We start from the raw sequence: 6,562 nt of genomic DNA on the forward strand, positions 1-6,562 counted from the left end.
GCCTGTAGCCCTAGCGTTGGTGGGCAGAGACTAGTGCGTCCCAAAAGCTCACCTGCCAGGCAATGAGACTGAAACAATGAGTTTCTGGTTCCACCATCAATCCTGCCTCAAGGCAATATGGAGGAAGAGTGATGGAGAAAACCCCCAAATCCTGCTCTGGCCTCTGCCTCATGCAGAAGGCTGTGCACGCCCACATGCTCACAATTTATGACATCAGCCACGGATGAATCCACTCATCCGCTCAGGCCCTCATGACCCAGCCGCCTCCCTAGGGTTGCATCTGAAAGCTGGAGACAAGGCCTTCTTGGGGATACTTCAGGTCTAATGCAAACTAGCAGGGGGGCCCAGCCTGCAGCCTGCACCGTGGTGGGGAAGCACTGTGCTGTTATTTGAAGGGGCTGAATCTGGGCCGGTCTCTTATGTGATAGTAGGTAATTATTACATCTGGCTCATTCCAGTTTTGTCAGATGTTAGAAATATCTGATGCCGGGTGGTGGTGGTGCACACCTTTAATCCCAGCACCCTGGGAGAGGCAGAGACAGGGGAATCTCTGTTTGAGTTTGAGGCTAGTCTGGTCTACACAGCAGGTTCCAGAACACAAAGATACCCATCTCAAGATATATATTATACACGTGCACACTCTGATGTGTCTGGAGCCCACTTATAATATATATATTATACACGTGCACTCTCTGATGTGTCTGGAGCCCACTTATAATATATATAATATATATATTATACACGTGCACACTCTGATGTGTCTGGAGCCCACTTATAATATATATAATATATATATTATACCCGTGCACACTCTGATGTGTCTGGAGCCCACTTATAATATATATAATATATATATTATACCCGTGCACACTCTGATGTGTCTGGAGCCCACTTATAATATATATATAATATATATTATATACGTGCACACTCTGATGTGTCTGGAGCCCACTTATAATATATATAATATATATATTATACCCGTGCACACTCTGATGTGTCTGGAGCCCACTTATAATATATATAATATATATATTATACACATGCACACTCTGATGTGTCTGGAGCCCACTTATAATATATATAATATATATATTATACACGTGCACACTCTGATGTGTCTGGAGCCCACTTAGGTGAGCTCCTAACAGTGGAAACATTAGACTGCTGCCAGTGCTGCTAGTCTGACTATCCCCCACCACTCAAACTCCACTAAGTAACACCCAGCTCCCCTTACCCTCCCATACCCTCCCCAACATACAAACTAGAAGTTGAGAATAGAAAAAAAATAACAACAAAAAAAAACAAAAACAAAAACAAAAAAAACAGCCAAAGCCAGGTGGTGGTGGTGCCTGCCTATAATGTCAGCACTTGGGAGGCAGAGGCAGGTGAATCTCTGTAAATTCAAGGCTAACCTGGTCTACAAAGTGAGTTCCAGGACAGCCAGGGCTACACAGAGAAACCCTGTCTTGGAAAAAAAAAAAAAAAAAAAAAAAAAAAGAAGTCTTGCCTACAAGGCCATGCATCTGATAAATGTTAAAATAAACACGGAACTGGAAATTTTCTCAACTAAGAGTTGGCACTGCTCTGGCACAGGTCTTGAGTGTGGTTCCCAGCACCCACATGGAACTGCTTACCGCTGCCTGTAATTCCATTTCCAAGGGATTAGATGCCCTCTTCTGGCCTGTGGAGGTACTGCAAGCACACCATACACAAATTCCTGAAGCTACAAGCACATACACATAGCAGCAGACGAATCTTTAAAATAAAATAGTGGGGTCGGAGAGATGACTCAGTGGTTAAGAACACTGGCTGCTCTTGCAGAGGATCTGGGTTCAACTCTCAGCACCCGCATGGCAGCTCCCAACCAGTCCCAGGAGATCCAGTGCCCTCGGCTAGCCTCTTTGAACACTGTATGCACACGGTACACAGGCATACATTCGTATACACGAATGAAAATGAAATAGAGTGCAGTGTTTGCACACACCCTCAGTCCCAGCCCTGGGGAGGCACAGGCAAGTGGAGCATTGTGAGTTTGGGGCTAGCCTAATCTACATATTGAGTTCTGGGTCACCTAGGGCTGCATAGTAAGATCCTGTTTCAGAAAATAGAATAAGGAATCTCAAAAGAAACTTTAAAAACAAAAATAACCATGAGGCTGGAAAGATGGCTGAGCAATTGCAAGGTCCATATTGCCAAGGACCTGAGTTCGGTTCCTGGAACTCAAGCTGGGCTTCTCACAGCTACCTGTAACTCCTCCACCAGAGGGATCCAATAACTCTGGTGCCTGCGGGCACCTGCACTCACATGCACACGTGTAGGCTTAGATTTTTCTTTCTTTTTTTTTTTTTCCTTTTTCTTTTTTTTGGAGCTGGGGACCGAACACAGGGCCTTGCGCTTGCTAGGCAAGCGCTCTACCACTGAGCTAAATCCCCAACCCCAGCTTAGATTTTTCAAAACCCACTTTAATAAGGGTTCTCAAATGCTTCGATCCCTCCTCCTAGTCCACCGTCCAAAGGTAGGGGAAGAAAAGATGGTAAGCAGAACCAGGGGAAATGGACCAGTGTAGAAGTCGTTCTTTGGGGCGATTCCGATCTCCACTGTCAGGATTCCAGGAGTTCAGTTCAGTAGTGTCAGGATACCGAACTTGAATCAGCAGCGGTGGCACAATCCAGCAGAAACCTCCAGGCCGCTGCCAAATCAGCAGGAGTCAGTGGAAGCCACCAAAACCAGCCAGGATGCCAGGAGAAGTTTCCCGCTGTGCTTCTCTCCATGAAGTGAAGGTCATTGAAGACCAATGAAGAGCTGCACCACTAGCCATGCAAGTGCACCGTCATTGTCTGTCCAGTCCTATTTATGTCCTCTCCAAACATCACATGTCCTCCCTCAGGTCTAGCCTCAGCAAAACACCATGTGAGTCTGCATCACATGACATGACCAAAAAATTCCACTTCATACAGAGAGAGAGAGAGAGAGAGAGAGAGAGAGAGAGAGAGAATAAAAAATAAAAATTTAAAAACACAGTAAACAGGATGTGAAGGGCAGCAATGAAGCCACACATGGATTTTTGTTGAGAAAAAGACAAAGCTACAGAGGGACAGAAAACTCTGGTTGATGCACAGGATCCTCCTAGTTACTCTGAATGGGGAGCAAGGACCCCGTGTTGGGGCTTATCCCCGTTCTCTGTGCTCAGACATGCATGCCATTGTAGGATGATGCCTTACACCTTCCAAGATCCTGAACTTCAATCCCAGGCCCCACCCTGGAGATGCTGTGTTAGGTTGCACTGAGCCCCCCCACCCCCTTCACCCCCTGTGGCCTTGAAACTTTTATTTTCTTGGCTGTATGCCACCACCTTGTGGACAAGTCTGGGTTGCCCTGCTGGAGAGACTACACTGAAAGCTCAGTGAATGGCCTCCTAGATGAGGAAGCCCCGCCAAGCTCAGCAAAAGCCAGACTGTGACGGCTAACTTGATTGGATAAAAACCTCCTAGGAGATCAGCGGGCCCACCTCTGAGTGTGTCTGTGAGGATATTTTCAGGGACAGACTGTGAAAGGTCTGACCTAACCCATGGTTTAACCAATGGAGAGACTCAACGTTTAAGAAGAGGGAGCTCCCCACCAGATTTCTGTCCTAGAACATGTGACCTCAACACCCCACTAGGAGGACCTTAGCAACTGGTCACATAGCAGAGAGCCCATAGTTCTCCATGCTAATGAGGTATGTAGACTGGCCCTGTGGGTTTGGCCAATAAACTTCCCTTCCCAGACATTCCTTTCTGCAAAAGATATTTAATCTCTGGTCCTCCCTGAGTAAGTCATATGCATCCATTTTCCACCGTGAATAGACAGTTTGGACAAGCTGGGGTTGTCGCTCTCATCCAGAGCCACCTCGAAGGGCAAGCAAACCTTTGTTACCCATCCAGGATGGCCTGGCACTCACCCTGAGCTAAGCCGGATTCTCACCCCCACCCCCACCCCCACCCCCACCCCCACTCATCTGAGGCCTGTGGGTCTATTCTCAACTCCTAGTGGTTCCCAGCAGCATCAAGGTGCCCACCTAGGCTGGGCTCCCATCTTTGACTGCATTCTGCCTCCCCTGAACGGTGCTGGTGTGCCATGAGTCAGTGTCCCGATGGCATCGAGGAAGGATGTACCCTCCAGTTTCATTTCCCCTCCCCAAGTGACATCTCAGCTCTGCAGTGGGGGCAGAACGTGGACCCACAGTAGTGTGACTGTGAAGGAGATGAACACTGTGAGTTGAGGATGTGTGTTTGAGGGGTGTGACACACCGTTCTGAGTGTCCACCTCCTCTCTAGTCTGTTATTGTATGTTTACTGAGACCCTTATCTCCCAGCTCTTTTGAAAGTCAGGCATACCACAGGGACATAGCAAATTTCTGACCTAGAATTGTTTAGCTAATTAGGGAAAAATATTAATTTTATGAAAGTATTTAAGAGGAAGGAGCAGGTATCAGTCAGCATGCACCAGGCTAGGCTGTTGTGACAAACATCTCCCATGTCTTAGTGGCTTACAATCACACCAGGTTATTTCCTGGGTGCCACATCTGCTGTGGCTTGGCTGCAATTCCGGTGCATGATTAGCCTTTATCTCCAGCACTGGGGGCCTCTGCACAGAGAGCAAGAGAACCCTGGGCTCTCAGGTTCTCTCCTCTCCTCTTCTCTCTCTCTCTCTCTCTCTCTCTCTCTCTCTCTCTCTCTCTCTCTCTCTCTCTCTCTCTCTCCCCCTATTAATTTTAGTCTGAAAGTGTCTTGTGTTAACCCTTCTGTACCATAATGAGCTCAGAAATCGCCACCTTATCCTATGCTGAGGAAGTAGAGAGCCAGGGAAAACTGGGAGCTCCCCGACTGATTGTTCTAAAAAATAGCTATGTGGTGGGAAGACTCCATGTTGTTGGAAGGACTCATTTCTTGCTGTCTATAACTGAGAGATCAGGCTGATTGCTGGCTGTCGACTAGAAGCCGTGGCAAAATCCCAGAGGCCATTTACAGAAGTTTCTATGGTCCATAGCTCTGCAGTTCCTTGTCACACAGTTGATGAAGGAGTTGGCCTCCTTACTGTGACAAAATGCCGGAGATTATCAAGTTAACGGGAGAGGAAGTTTACTTGTGACTAACAGTTCCTAAGACCTGGGTGCAGGGTTGGTTGGTTCAGCTGCTTCTGGGCCAACCTAGCAGGGCAGCAAGGCAAGGGCACGTGACACAGGAAGTTGCTTACTTCCTAGCAGCTGAGAAGCGAAAGGATGGAAAAGCACCAACAGCCCTTCAAAGTCACAGCCCTTTCCCTCTGAAGGTCCCTCTGTCTCCCAGTGATGCCACGGGCTCCATGCCAGGTTTTACCAGGTGACACTATGGGGGGACATGGATTGAAACCACGGCAGCTGTACATGACATCAGGCCATCAGACGCTCTGCAAAAGTCTGAGACAGACTTGTGTGATGCCACCTCATCGTGACAATGACGGCCCAACAGCTTTGTCAGAAAGTCAGAAGCAAGGGCCCCGGAAAGACAGTTCAGCAGTTATGAGCATTAGCTGCTCTTCCACAGGGTATAGGTTTGATTCCTAGTCCCCACACGTCTGATCATAACCATCTATACTGCAGTCCCACGGAAGCCTGTGGCTGCTTCTGGTGCGCAGACATACATGCAGATAAAACATGTAAAAAGTAATGCCAACTCTAAAGTCAGAAGCAGGGGCCTCATCTCTGTAACTCAATGCCTGACGAAAAGCAACTTCAGGAAAGATTCATGTTGTCTCCCTGTGGAGACAGTCCATGGTGGTGGGAAAGGCACAGGGTGGGCAGCATGGGGCAGCTGGTCACATTGCATCTGCAGTTGGGAAGCAGAGAGATCAGTGCTGTGCCACTCTGCTTGTTTTCCCCTTTTAGGTCATCTGGGAACCCAGCCTCTGGAGGGGCAGCCACCCACCACTAGAGTTAGGTTTCGCCGGAAATCTCTTCACAGGCTCACACAGAGGTGCATCTCTTGAGTGGTTCTAAATCCATTAAGTTGACAGCCGGGTGGGAGGTCACAGAGGTCCCATTGGTGCTAAGATCTTCCACTTTGGTTAGGCACCTTCAGTGCTGTGTAGACAGGCCACTGACTCGACGAAGAGGTTTCAGTTGGTTGTCCCTGTTCCTTCTCATGCTGCCACAGACAGTGGGGTCTACTGCGGATAGAGGACACCTGGGGGTTCCTGCTGGGGAGGATGCTGTGTGTGTGTGTGTGCAGGTGTGTACACTCAGGTGTGTAAATGTGTGAATACAGGTGTGCGCAGATGTGTACATACAGATGTGTGCATGGGTGTGTGTTCAGATGTGTGCAGATGTGTACAGATGTGTATGCAGGTGTGTATATACAGGTGTGTACAGGTGTGTGTGTGCAGGTGTATGTGTATGAGTGTGTGTTCCTGTGTGTGTTATATGTGTACAGTAGGACAGTGTCCTGTTCTCTCTCTCTCTCTCTCTCTCTCTCTCTCTCTCTCTCTCTCTCTCTCTCCCACCTTATTCCCTTGAGACTGAACCCAGAGTTTGGCAGCCAAA

Source organism: Rattus rattus, chromosome 2, assembly GCF_011064425.1.
Source record: "Rattus rattus isolate New Zealand chromosome 2, Rrattus_CSIRO_v1, whole genome shotgun sequence".
NCBI lineage: Eukaryota > Metazoa > Chordata > Mammalia > Rodentia > Muridae > Rattus > Rattus rattus.